The following is a 15,056-nucleotide window of genomic DNA, read 5'->3' as shown; positions in this document are numbered from 1 at the left end:
ACACATTTCAATTAAGACTTGTGTGTTTCTTTGGTTCATTCTTTACCTAAATATTCACAGGGAGCAGCACTAATAACACCTTTGGCTGTCGGTACTTCTCCCTAATGTTGGTGTGAGGGGACAAAATAGCCCCAGATACTGGAAATACAAATAAATCTCCTCAGCCCCAAAAGCTGGAAATAATTAATTCTGAAAAGACACTAAAAAGATGGGGTCACCCTGTACAAGAACGAGGATCACATGTAATCCCACTTTGATATCTTGAAGTGAATGTACCTTTATAAAGTCGGCATAAAAAGAAGGAAGTGGTCGAAATGCCCTTCCCTTTGTACTCATACAAGAACACAAAGTCACTTGAAAGACACACATGGGCAAGAAAAAAAAGGGTTTGCGGTGCCTTCTGTGAAATAAAGAGGAGATGCGGAAATGTGACTTAATACACAAATGAAAAGAAGAAAAACTGGAGGTTCTAAATGTTAGCGTCCTGGGGCTAACACCTGCTGAATACCACTACAAAGTCTTGCTGGCCAGCTGGGACCTTTCTGGAGTTTACATGTTTATCGGGTCTCTGTGTTAGTTTCCCCCGAGTGATTCTGCTTCCTCGAGGTTAGATTAAATTTGAAACTCGCCTGTAGCTGTGAATGGTTGTACGTCCACCCAGTTTGGATGTTATCAGACCAGTAAATGGCCGATATGATTGAATATCATTCCCATACATACGGCCCATTGTGGACCTCGAGTAGCCTCAGTAGGTTATCATAATCCATTCTGATCACTGATAAATACAAAATAACCATGATAACATAGTCAACCTATTGCGGTTGTGTGAATGAGTGCATGTAAAATCTCCAGTTGTCACGGCGCAGTGGTGAACCCAAGCTGAGAACACACAGACTCCCAGCAGGACCAGGTGGAAAATCAGGACTTATTTTAACACAAATTATATCAAACAGGAAGAACTAAAGGGGAATGGAAGAACTAAACTAAAGGGCAAAATAACTATGTAACTGAAGCCAGGAATAAACTAACTAATAACTCCCTAAAGGGCTGGGCAGGCTTCTGGAGATCAGCGGTCCAGATGTGTTCTCCGCTGGGGTTGGCGAGCGGCGGAGAGTGGTTGTGGCAGTCCAGGGCATCCTGAAGCTGGACAGCGAGGACAGGCAGAGGCAGGCAGAGACAGAGACACCTCTTCCAGAGGTGAGTGTAGGATCTGGATTTCTGGCTGGCAGGGATGACAGGGAGCCTCGGGCAGCGCATCCAGCAGAGAAGCTTGGAGCTGAAGCAACTATCTGGCAGGGTGTGGAATGTGGAGCCGGCTTTTATTGTAGGAGATGAGGGACAGGTGTGCTGCACCGCAGCTGCCCAGAGTTCTGCTGATGAGGAGCTAGGTTATTGCAGCCAGCTGCTGCAGAGAGTGAGAGTGGAGGAGAGGTGAGAAGGAGGGGATCGGGAGGGAGCTGAGGCGGGGACTGAGGAAGGTGGAGTTATCACATTGGAAACATGGGGGAAAAAAATGGAGCTTTGCAACATATCTCAAACTCTAACCCAGTAGTTTTGATGCTTAAAATTAACCAAATATACTTAACAAATACATAAAAACAACTTCTATCCATTCTTTTTAACATAGGGGAATAAGTATTTGTCATTCCAGCATATGACATCTCTACAACCCAACAGACATGAAACAACCAAAAATGCTCTATACTGGAAATGATAATAGGCTGATTCAGACTGAGGTTGCAGATCAGAAATCACAAGTCAGTAACGAGTCACGCATTAGTTAATGCCTCATTAGAGTTAATGAGATTGTCAGTGTTGCTTGGGGAATGTTGGTGTACATTTTGAGGAAGAGTGTCACTCTATGATCCATCCAGAGCATGACGTGTCATATCACGATTTCTTTAAAGACAAATGGTGGCGTTGCCTGACTACAGCTCCAACTGAAATCTGTCATCTGTGGGACTGCGTCTTGTGAAAAAGCTGCATTGTAAGGTGGCCTTTTGCAGTCACTGCTTAAAGGAGTGTTTGTGTGCAGGTCACAGTCTGATCATTGCTCTTCAAAGTAGGGCTGGAACCGAATATCCGAATATTCGGTCATGACGGTGGTATCCGAATATTTATTTTGAGATCCAAATATTCGGATCTCCCTCCCCCTCACCCTCCTCCCCTTGGGGCTAACTAAGCTAAAGGCCACCCGGGCTGATGTCTGGACACACAGATAATGCTAGTATCAGTCGTCTCATCTGACTCTGGGTAAAGCTCAAATTACACCGTGTCCACGTAGCTGCGAGGGTTTCCTGACATTAATTGTCATCTAAACATGTCTTCAGTATGTGTGGAGCTACAAAGCGTGAACATGTTCACAAATGCAGATGCTCAGTTTAGTAGAAAAACCACAAGTCGATTGTGTCCATCTAAAAATATCCTTCAGACGGAAGACAGCATTTACCAAAATGTCAGAGGGTTAATTAAAGCTTCTGCATCACAACCTATTTTATGCTAAAGAAATTATTTTGAAGTTTTTTCGGAGAACATATTTTTATCTTTACTGCCAAAAACGTGGTTCTGCATTACCGACTGACACATAAATCTGAACTCCAACTTTATAAAAAGCTTTGATTAAAAGTGAATTGAACTATTTCCTCAAATGATTGATCGTAATGGACTCTGATAGTAAAAATAAACTCATCTAATTCAAGCCCTACCGTCACAGCCCATTTCATCCATGCAGAGTGGCAGAATAAAGCAGTTTTAATGTGAATAGGCGTCATTGGAGACAACAGCAGAGAAAAATAAAGAAAAAAAAACATTGATCTCAAACTTCTGCAACTGCTACTGCAAACACATCAAGTGTTTCAGTTCGGACACAAATCATGATCAAAAACACATCACTGACGTCTGCAAAGTAGGATGCACATCTGGTCCATTGTTGAACCAGATGCAAAAGACGAGATTGGCAGCCGTCATTTTTCTATTATTGTCCTTCAGAGCTCAATATATTCCTTTGATGTGTGTTTTTTTTTACCCAGGCGTTTCAAATCCAAAGTGTCTTACAAACACATTTGTAATGGAAATGGATAATGAGCTTTCCCAGAGGGGTTAATCAAACCCATTGTTCGCCAAGAATGAAAAGATGTGAAAGGGAACTGATTGATTGTGTAAGAGAAGAGAGAATTGCTGTCCGTTTCTTTCAGGCAATCCCTCGTTTCCTCCTTGATACGAGAAGTGATTTATTTTGACAGCTACCTCATTGAGTTTTATTTTATCCAAATGAAACATCTTTCTTGTGAACTCAAGAGAGAGAGAAGGGGGGCAGACAGACAGAAAGGAGAGTGGTAAACAGAAAAATAAAGAATAAAAAAATGGCAAGTTGGGAATTCACAGTGGAACAGTAGCAGTGGAGAGTTGCAGTAGGCTGCTGGCTGAGAGCCTGGTGGGCTCGATGTGACCCCACAGAGGAGGAGAGAGCACAGTCCAGGTCTGTAATTAGAAAGCACACAGTGCCACTAATCCTTACTGAATGATTAAACAGCAAACGGCAAGTTTAAAGCTAGGAAACCCACAGTCGACCAGTTGTGGAAAGTGGTTCTTCCCCACAGAGTGAAAAATTCGACAGCGGAGATGGTTGCGTTCCGCTTGTAGGTCTGTTTCAGGTAAGGCTGATTCAGCCTAAAATAAATCAGTGCTTCCTAATAGGATTTCGGAGATGTGAACACACTAAAGCTGTATCTATGCTTATGCAATGGAGGGCTACAAGCTGCGATTGCAACCACAAGTCAGGGTGGCACAGTAGCAGGACACGAAGACCTTAGGATGCTACGACTTATTATCTCCAACAGTTTCGGCTTTCAAAGAAGATATTTTTGAAGCATGTGAAGATTTTTTGAGTAAAAGTAAGAGCAACAAGTTCAAGATACAGTAACCTTCCTTTCAGCAACACCAGCGTCTCTTGGAATTAGGTTTGTTTCTACCATTTAGTGCCAATGCAAGAAGCAGTCTGCACCCCAGAGATAAAATTATTATTATTATTATCCCTTATTAATCCCACGAGGGGAAATTTGGATTTTCGCATATCTCCCCAACTGGGGGGGTCAGAGCGCAGGGTCAGCCGCGATACAGTGCACCTGGAGCAGGAAGGGTTAAGGGCCTTGCTCAAGGGCCCAACAGTGGCTGCATCGGGGGTTTGAACCTCTGACCTTCTGATTAGTAGTCCAGAGACTTAACCGTTGCGCCACCACTGCCCCCCCCAAAAAAAAAAAAAAAAATTAAGAAGGGTTTGGTTTTGAATCAGCAACCTGCAGCTCCACAGGTAAACCCTTAACTCACTGAGCTACAGATCAATGTTGAAGTTGGTTGGCCAAACTCAACGCCAAACACTAGAATTTGCATCAAATCGCAGACCAAAATCTATTTATGTCTATACAAGCCAAAATTAAAACTTTTCTTTAAATCTATATAGCATATAGCCTCAAATGTCCTTTTCAATGTCTGTTAATACATAGTTGTAGTAGTAGTTTCACTCAACAATGCAAACCCTCTGCCATTTCTGGATGTTACTTTGCTCACGTCATATTTTTACTCGTTTTTTACTGCACTATAAAGTCCTGCACCTCTTTGAAAACAGCACAAACATTGCTGGAAGTAGAGAGAACTCAAAAAATGTCTTTGCTGAAATGCAACAAGTGCAGTGCTGGCTGTAATTGAGTCACTAATGGTTTCACAGTTACATTAAGGAGGTTTTTCATAGAATCTACTTAGAGCAAACAGATTAATTTGGCGAATTTCAAAGTGAGGCACGTAGACAAAAGAGATGGTTACTACATATCTCAATTTCTTTTCCAGTACCCTGCTAATGTAAATGCAATTATTTTGGTAATTAATGTTTGCACAGCAATCTCCTTTCGAAGAACTGACACAAAGTGATGTGCAGTCATCCAGAAAAAGGGAAAATTCAAAATAGGATTTCTTCTTTGGCCAGCCTATTTCTCCAATCCCATAAATAAGCTCAACTCCTCTTCTAGTGAATTTGCATGTCTATATGGTGTTTTTTATGCTGGAAGACAATAACATGAGCGAAACAAGCACTCAAATCCATGACTGCACATTTCTAGTTTTAAACTGCAGTGAACTGTCGACAGTCTGAAAAACACAGATTCAGACTTCCAGGATTTGATACGTCACAAACCTCAGGAACCAATCCTATCAACTTCTAGGGTGGAGCTTCTTGCATCATTATTGTTCTTCTAAATCAACATCTGGTTTTAACATGTGGCTGAATTACTCCAGTATTACAACTTGCAACTTGCTGTTGTGTAGCATCGAGTAATTTTACAGTGTGTGACCACAGATCTACACATGTAGAGAAGCCATGGGTGCAGAGTTGCATCAAAACCATCTCACGGCATGAAGGGATTATATTAATGGAACAAAAAATTCTAAATACATCACTGATAACTTTAAGATGAGTTATCAGGGGTTAAAACAACAACCAGAGAAGGACTTTGAGTTCTGATAAACAGCTTTCCTCTCGGTACAGCCTGGTCCCAATTGAAGATCTTAAAATGCTGGGGGTTTTTCTCCCCCCAGTTCTCACTTCATTGATCTTTATTTGTTTAAAATAATCACCTCTTGAGAAAACAGTAGGATCCAAAGGAGAAAAACTTGACTGGCTTATAAATGAGCCTGCGCAAAATCAGAAATTTGTTTCAGTGATCAAATTCAAATTTTCATCCAGCTTTTCTTCAGCTTCTGTTACTCTCAAATTGGATGGCATAAGTCGTCTTGGATTAATTTTTTCTTTTGATCCTTATTTCTCCTCAGGAGGGCCTCAGAGAAACAAGTCAGAATTCAGTAAATGTCTAAACATGAAGGTGATTTATTTCTGATAAGTCAAAGAAAAGACTACTGAGGGCAGCAAAATTTTTGCTCTGAGGTGTTATGATCTACAAATAAAACTGCGTTGGACTGTAGATCAATTCCTCTGCTAAATGAGAGTGTAGAGCTGCTGTAACATCTAACAGAAAACTATAATTCTGCAGCTTATCTTACAAGCTCTTCTTTCAAAACTCGTCAATTCACAATCAATTTTGCAAGACTACGATCATTACTTCTCATTTTTACTTCAAAGCCCAGAGAAGTATCACACGTAGGTGCATGCAAAGTTCCTGAATAATAAAACGTAAGCAAGGATTTTTGATAGAAGGAAGAAAAGACTATCATTACCCAAAACACTACTGCTCTGTCTTTCACGGAAGCCACTCTTCCTGTTCTCAGTGCTGTCGAGCTTGTTTAAAGACAATCTGTTCAGCAGCAACGCTGAGAGGAGGTAAAATGCTGTTTGTCAAATTAACAAGCGCATTTACACAACCCAGTCTAACATCTATTGTAAAGAAGTTGCAGCTTAAAACACACAAATCAATGGCAGCTTGAATCAATGTAGTTTCAGAAAACCATGAAACATTAACATTCCACCCTGGGCTGTGTAGAAAATAGTTTAAGATATTAAGAGTCACGTAAAAAGAGGAAGTATTTCTATGTTTTCCTCCCATCAGACTGGCAGCAGCTGCAGAAGACAGCTAATCATTAGCCAGTTAGCCTCTATTATGGCCTGGGATCCAGGTCTGGCAATAAAGAACCAAAGGACTCAGGGCTCACAGCTTAATGATCCAAAGATCAGTGCAGGATTTACAGGCTCGGGGTTGGTGCCACGGCCCCCTGGACAAAAGCCTCCTCCCTTCCTTCATCTACTTCTGTGGAGGGACTGAGTTCATAAAACTGGGAAACAATGTAGGAAAGTAATGAAATCTCCCTCCTATCATGGAAAGAAAAATAAAATGAAGGAGACATCCATTGCTGGGGTAAAGCCTGCAGTTGATTAGATGATAAATAAAGGCAAAGTGCCAGGAACAAGTATTTCACACACTGGGAGTTTTACTGTGCCTTCAGCTGCCCTCTTATTTAGCTTTCTTTGAACAAGTTGTAACTCTTGGTGCACTCGGAATTTATGGGCCTTTGGAGAAAAAATTTGATTCAACTGTTTCAGGCCCAGAGGATCAACTGTGATCAGTCTGAGCTACCTGCTGATGTTTGAATTAAAGCGTGAACTTCAACCAAAGCTTCTTGCAGATGCCATTCATAACAGAGAAGACATTTATATGTTGCAAGAGCTCTGCAACGGACTCTGAACTGTCTGACCTTTCTTCTCATCTCAGATGAACTCCTACAACTCTCTCTTCTTCTCAATGGTGGAAACAAGACACCAACGTTCACAAAGTCAACATTAACATTAAACATTAAAGCAACATCAATGCATCTCCACTTCATTCTTCTTTACTGCACCTGCTCATTTCTTTACATCCTAAAGCAAAACCAGTTTTCTATTGTTTTTGAATTAGGGATCGACCGATATTGGCTTTATGAGGGCTGATGCAGATTACTGATGATCAAGAAAGGACAATAACCGGTATTTGGAACCGATATACATTGAATTTAATGTTTTAACAACATATGATAGCAGAGAATCTGTCATTCATAACTAGACTTCTTCATTAATAAGGATGACTATAACTGAATATGTCCAATAGAAATAGGAGTGATTAAATTAGGACGTTCTCCTCTGTTTATGTGAGATTGATCAGTTTGTCTCCTGCAGCTATGTCTCCTGTTTTTCTCCGTTTTATTAATATTTCACTGTTTTATCACTTTTATTGCTCATTAAGGTCCAGATCTTAAAGTGATATTAATTATTGTTTTCCAGACTCTACTTCAGGTTAATCTATGGTTGCCTTCTAACTTAGCCGCTAGCTGTTAGCGTAGCCTTAGCCACTGTGAGAGAAGCTAATTTCCTAGTTTGTGTTTCTTGTTCAGTTTTTTTTTAGTTTCTGCTTGAGAGACATTTCTGAGACCACAGAGTGACGAAAGACAGAGAGAGGAGGCTGCATCAGACCTAAAGTAGAGCATTTAATTTATCAATAATCGGTCAATAAAATTTAAGATTCCAATAATTTCAAAAATGTCAGCCACAATAATTGGCCAGACTGATAATCGGTCTATCCATAATCTGAACCAACTGAGAAAATAATTAAGTAAAAGGGATCGAATGTTGTCCAAGAACATTTTTGACAGTACAACCAGTTTGGTTCTTTCTACAAAATGTGGATTTGGTGTTCTATTGTCATGTATCACAGCATCAATACTTTATGAATCAGTTCTTCACAAAATTATTATTGGAGATTTATCTTGTCAAATATTTGCTTTTTAGATCTCCAGTCAGCTAAATGTCAGACTAAAGCCCAAGCTTTTAAATTTATTACAGAAAATTTTTGCCAGTTGAATCCAAGTTTAACTCCATACTGAAATAAGTTCCATGATATTTTTAAGAAAAACTTTAGCATGATATAGTAACTGAAATGACATCTTTAGCTGAAAAAGAGGTTTATTAAAACAGATTATGTACTACGAGTCTAAATGAAGGTTGAATGGATGAATTAAGAAAGAAAGGTCACTAGAGTGTAACTCTTAGATTTATTATGAATTAATTTATTGTTTCTGCATTGAATAATTAAAAATCTACAAAACTGCAGAAAAAGGGTCAAAATGCTCAGAGCAAAATTCAAGGTGAAACCTAAGACTTTTAGTTTACAATGACATAAAATAGAAAATCTTCAAATTTAAAGAGGTGAAACTGAAGAAAATCTTTGCTCAGGAATTGTTTGAATCATTATCAAATCAGATCTCACATTTTTCTGTTGACTAATTGTTTAATCACTAGACTGCAGTCAAACATCACTGATGGCATCTAGAGGAAATAAAATGCTCCCTATGTTTAAAAGCATACAAAAAAGCAGATGCAAGAACAAATCAGTCTGTTTCACATTAACTACTTCTGTTGGTTTGTCATAAATTTGACATTTATAATAAACCAGTAAAATAACCCAAACTCTTTTCCTTTCCTTCTTCCTGCAGGAGTGACTCTGTTTGCTATCTTTGAGTAATATACAGAAAATTTAGTCCAATATTACAGTTCACAAAGCTCCGACAGCAGCTGCAGCTTCATTGAGGTTAAGACTTTAAAAAAAAGGATTTATTTATTCTTAATTTGCTGCAAACTAATGTCTCATTGCTACACAGCTAATTAGAAATTAGCGCACTGAAAGAAAGCCTGGATCCTGGTTCAGGTAATGGATGAACACATGCAGGTCTGACAAAGTACGCTAATTGGTGTGGAAATGTTCATGAGTCTCCATCACATCCAGCTGATCAAACTCTGGAGGAGGCCAAATGATGACATCATGAGCTGGCAGCGTGTTGTAAGATGGTCACAACGGCGTTTGCGTGAGTGAGTTTTTTCTCATCTCAGGAGGAGCCCTCCATCGGTGTCACCATCACCCCGGTAGTGTGAATGCCTCCTCTGTGAGCCGGGCCAAGGATCTGCCAGCAGACCCTCTTTTTGTGAGCTGAATGGGCACGGCTCGGCCACATTTTAACACACCTTAATGTACCATGGCTGGACCACAAAGGCAACGTGGTAATTTGCCAGGGATAATGACGCTCCCTTAATTCGGCCCTAGGGGCCACAAACAGAATGCTTTAAAGAGAATCCCATCCAGGGATGACTGCCCTGTCCCCCACTAGATAGGTCTCTCTCTCTCTCTCTCATTGGCCTGAAAGGATCTTGTTTTCTTCCGGCCTTATTGTCATCCTGAACTAAGTATCAGCAAACAGCAGTGGGACTAGAGGAGATGACATGCCAACCTCGACTACGGCCTCTGATCTCGGGGAGCTCGGGAACCAAAAACAAACCCAGCGGAGCTTCTTCACCGCTGCTCTACTCCAGTGACACATATCTGGGAAACATGAAGGCCACAAACTGAACTGAGCAGAGTAGGTGAGAAGGAGGCGAGTTGTGAGCAAAAGGGAGAGCAGAACACAAGCAAATACCAGGGCGAGCCTTCAGGGATATTAAACACAGAGAGAGAAGTGGGGGAAGATTGGAGTAAAAGTGGTCTGTACTTTTCTTGATAAATTGGTTCGAGGTCTGGAAGGTCTTTTGCTTTGTTTTTTGCAGTCAAAGTTTGTTGGTTGAGCTAAATGTTGCAGCTCAGACAGAAGAAGAAAACAGTCAGTGTTTATTCATGATCAGGTGATAAGGCTGGAGATTTATTTTATTTGTGATGAAGTTGATCTTCATCTCATTAGATTTGGAATAAACCTAATAGGTGATGGCATACGGCAACCAGTGATCTGCAGCAGATAAATCTAAAGGTTATTTGGACGTATAGTAACATTTGATGTCTTGTTTGTGGGGTTTGGAGGGTTGGGTAACTTGGCTTCAAAATGTTTAAAATGCAATGTATGTTTGGCAAAGGTTACTTAACTGATCAGTATACAGCCAAAAAGGTAAAAAAAAAATAAAGTGCAACAACATATAACAACAAATTCAGACATTATGTTTGATCATGGCTATAAACATAATTTCCTAAAGGAAGATAATAATGTGGGTGATCTATCAATCAACATAAAGTCTTAATCATGGCATTTCAGTATAAGATCCTTGATAAATGAATACTAAAATCACAGACTGATGACACTGTTGACTGATTTCATGAGCTGTTTGGTGTATATTTGTTGGTGAAAGGAAGAAAAACACTTCCCTTAATAATTCTCAAATTTGTTGGTGTTTGTCACCTATCACAAACTTCCCAGCGACCATTATCATAACAAGACACAATCAAAAGGAAGCTAATTTTCTGAAAAACTGTTAGTTTCTGGAAAAAATAAATCATTATTACTTCCAACCTCTTCTTGTAGTAGAAGGTATAAACATAAAATCTGTGCAATAAAGTTCTCAAAACCATAATCGCAGGGAGGCAACTAGGTTAACCAAACAAATGTTCACTCCCTAACTATTAGTATTAACCATTATAACCCAAGAGGTCCGATGATATCTGGTTCCTTCCACGACAAAACAAAGCAAAAGAGTTTGTAATGTAATAGTTTCTTTGGTTACCAGAACAACACCAAACAACCATACAATATATCTATGGCTCAGCTTTTCAAGTTTATATTGAAAAAATAAACATATTCACTATTTTGAATATCCAAAAATAATTAAATGATATAAAAACATCAAGTTTTAGGAGTACAATATCTTCATTATATGTTCCAATGCAATTAAACTGCATTCTTGCTGACGTTTTGAGGGTTTGAACCTATTTTCTGCTGGATGTGTTTATGATGTCACACAAATGTGTTTCAAAATCAATGCAACTTTGCCATTTATTTTACAACTTTACTATCACTCCTTGTCATTCAATCAATCATATCAGATGGGGTGGTACTCACCACCAACGGCATTTTCCTAAACCTGACCACAAAGTTTTGGTGCCTAAAATTAACCCTCTGAACCCCAAAATGTGCCAGCAGGTTTACCGAGAAGCCATGAACTGCAAATAACAATCACGTGACAAAAATTCAGGTACTTCTCAGCTGAATTGCAGGCAATATTTACACAGAGCACACAGGAGATAAGTAGGAAATAAACTGTAAATCTCAAAAGTAAAATATCCATGTATAAAATACATATGTAGAGTTGTTAACACCTGTGGGCACTTGAGAACTACTGTACATGTGGATTCAATGGTTTTTTTTTTTTTATTTTGTGCAAAATAAATCAAAGAAAATCAACTTTAATTTCAGATTATCTATGATTTATGTCATTATTTGTTCACTTGACTGCACTAAAGTCATTTTTAATTTTCTCTACTTGTAGTCATGATTGTTCCATTTCCATAGAGGTGCAGGATTTTTTATTTCAGTGAAAAATGAGCCTACTGCGAGTAAAAATGTGACAGGAACAAAAAACTGCTTTGGGTTCAGAGGGTTAAGATGCTGCATGTGATTCTCTGAACATTCCTCACTCTCTCAGACTAAAAACCCTTGAAAAAATACAGAGAAAACTCTTCAAACCTCAGGTGTTGAAGGATGTAATAAAGAATATTTTCTTTTCTTTTTTTCTCTTGATACAGTCAAACTAATAACCAGCATGCAAACGGTCTGACTGAGGTTCCCGTCTGCTCTGGTTAGAGGTAATTTGACAAGGTGATTGTTCACGCGCGTCACATATATAATGATTTCACCGGCGTAAATTAGGCTCAAGGCTGTCTGTGACCGGAGAGATTCATGATTTGCTTTCACACAGCAGACGGAGGTGGAGGGGGATGCAGAGGTAAACCTCATCCATTAGCAGCCTGTATGAAGCCCCTCCACCCGTTCAACCACCTCTCCTGCTTATCCTCCGCCTCCACTGCCATACTGCTTTTCAAATCAGCCAGAATAAAGAGCTTTCACCAAAAAAAAGACTTACTTTTACTACAAAGGCCACAAAAACATGGGGGGTGTGAGGAAGAAATACATTGAAAAAAGTGAGAGAATAGAGAATAATTGCTATCCACACCACCAGAGAGAGAAGAGGGAAAAAGTGATCTGAATTGTGCAGCAAATACAAAGTAGAAACTCAGGTAAAAGATGTGGATGGAGCCAATTGAAGAAATGCTTGAAAAGTGGCACAAAAGTTCTGCAAAATATTAAATTGTACTCACCAGCTAAGCATCACTGGAGTGGAGGGACGGGGCTGAGAGGGCCGTCTGTCCTTTTCAAATTGGTTCTAGACGAAAAGAGAGAAATGGGGGAGGGGTGAGTCTTTCACTAGCTGCTCGCCTCCTTATAAGCAGAGCGCCAAGCGACAAAGGAGTGCTGGCGCTCCCGTAAACAAACCGCCAACTTTTCAATGGAGCGGGGAAGGTGGAGCAGGAATAGCATTTAAACTCAGACTTCACTGGGTTTTTTGGGGGGGTGAGATGGAGGAAAACAAGGACCTTTGAGTTGCCTTTACATCAACCGGAGGCCTAAATGGACAATAACAAACCACAAAGTTCAACGTAGTTCAAACACATTAAACCCTAAACCCCACATAACATTTTAAAAAGACTTGAACCACATAGAAAATATTTTCGACTGTAAATGAACAATATTGATGTAAATGAGGCGAGCGGCTGCCTCGCAGTGTTGAATCAAACACAGATGCTAATATGAAGAGAGCACATTTGGTTCCAAGCTTTTTGATCTCAATGCCACAGAGCAAATTGGAACAAATAGCCCTAGTTGGTTTCTACGGCAACCTGAAGGAGCAGCTCAGACTTGGGATCCCTCTTGTGGCGTCAACTGCCGTAATATGGCCGCTGTTTCCTTCACGTCCACGCAGAGCAGCAAAAATGAATAAAAGGGGGATTGATTATTATTCTCCAGTGAGACTGATCACATCTGCTTATATATACAGAAAAAACTGTGCATTCATGCAGGATGCTGCTGTTGATTAAAATGCAGAACTCGACAAACATCCATCCAGCAGATGTGTTTTACAGTATTTAGGGCTAAAACTAAAACTTCTGAGCCAGGTTGTTTATAAAATATCTGAAAACACTGAAAAAATACCCACCATCACGTAATTAAACATCCAGTTTAAAGCTTTTTGAGTTGACTCTACTTCTTGCCATGCTTGTTTTGTTTCCATAGAGGTGCAAGCCTTTATATTTCAGTGAAAAATGAGCCTACAGTGAGCAAAAACGTGACAGGAGCAAAAAAAATGCACTGAAACTATTGGTACTAGCCCATGAAATTGCAGTTTTCCTAAATCTCTGTGGTGTCATCTCCCTCTCTCTCTCTCTTGCATTTTCTCCATGTTTGCTGGTAAAGACTAACAAAATGAACAAAAATGAAACGAGTGATTATTATTCTCCAGTGAGACTGATCACATCTGCTTATATATACAGAAAAACCAACCAACTGTGCATTTATGCAGGATGCTGCTGCTGATTAAAATGCAGAACTCGACAAACATGCACAGCTAATTAAACATCCAGTTCCAATTTCTTTGACTTGACTGTACACTTCAAGGCATTTTTGCTTCATAAACGACATTTGAATAATTTGGTTTAAAATTATAATAATAGCATATACATATACATACATACATACATACATACATACATACATACATACATACATACATATATATATACATACATATATATACACACACACATATATATATATAAACACACACACACACACACACACACACACACACACACAATAGTCCCACATTAATATTATGAACGCGACACCAGCTAACGTGGTAGGGACACAGGATCGGAGATCAGAGGTTGGTGTTGAACTGTTGTTTGCTATCCAGTTAGCCACCGCTAAGCTAACAAACTATGAAACGATTCCTTATAAAACCTGAGAAAAGCAGCAGCAATATTTCATTACAAGACCTGTATTCAAAACCTCCCACGGTGTTACACAAAACTCTCGTACGAGTGGGTGTCCTCCATTGTCGTTTCGTCATAACGACATGTCCCTTTTATATTTTTTTATACATATATATATATATATATATATATATATATATATATATATATATATATATATATATATATATATATATATATATATGTGTGTGTGTGTGTGTGTGTGTATACACAAACACACACACACACAGTATAGTCAACTGTGCATTTATGCAGGATGCTGCTGCTGATTAAAGTCAGATGCAGAACTTGACAAACATTCATCCAGCAAATGTATTTTACGGTATTTAGAGCTCAAACTAAAATTTATTTGCCAGGTAGTCTACAAAATATCAGAAAATACTGAAAAATGTCCATCAGAAGATACCAGAGTCCATAGTGACATAGTCAAAATATGGATTTAAGCTGGAAACAAAGACTAAAAGGCATTTTGTTTCATAGACAGCAGTTATAAATGCATATCAGAACCAGTGTCACTCCATACAACATCAAGTTAAAAGTTGTTTTAATTCTCTTTCCTTCCTGTCATGGCTGTTCTGTTTCCATAGAGGAGCAAGACTTTACAGTTTAGAGCAAAATGAGACCACAGTGAATAAAAATGTAACAGGAGAGAAAAAAGGCCAGAAACTGCTGGTGTGAGACCATATAACTGCAGTTTCCCAACATCTTTGTTGACTAAAATACCTG

The 15,056-nt window shown here is 39.3% G+C and overlaps 1 protein-coding gene across 7 annotated transcripts in view; it reads right to left on the bottom strand.

The window, feature by feature from the left end:
• sema5ba (sema domain, seven thrombospondin repeats (type 1 and type 1-like), transmembrane domain (TM) and short cytoplasmic domain, (semaphorin) 5Ba) overlaps positions 1 to 15,056 on the bottom strand; it is a 298,720-nt gene that overhangs the window by 233,089 nt on the left and 50,575 nt on the right. For all 7 annotated transcript variants that reach the window (XM_055015127.1, XM_055015129.1, XM_055015130.1 and 4 more), the window contains exon 2: positions 12,600 to 12,664. The gene's annotated coding sequence lies outside the window, so the exon portion shown is untranslated. The remainder of the gene's footprint in view (positions 1 to 12,599; positions 12,665 to 15,056) is intronic.

Source organism: Amphiprion ocellaris, chromosome 11 (genome assembly GCF_022539595.1).
Source record: "Amphiprion ocellaris isolate individual 3 ecotype Okinawa chromosome 11, ASM2253959v1, whole genome shotgun sequence".
NCBI classification, from domain to species: Eukaryota; Metazoa; Chordata; class Actinopteri; family Pomacentridae; genus Amphiprion; species Amphiprion ocellaris.
The sequence above is the reverse complement of the archived record's forward strand: the minus strand, read 5'-3'. Positions and strand labels throughout refer to the sequence as shown.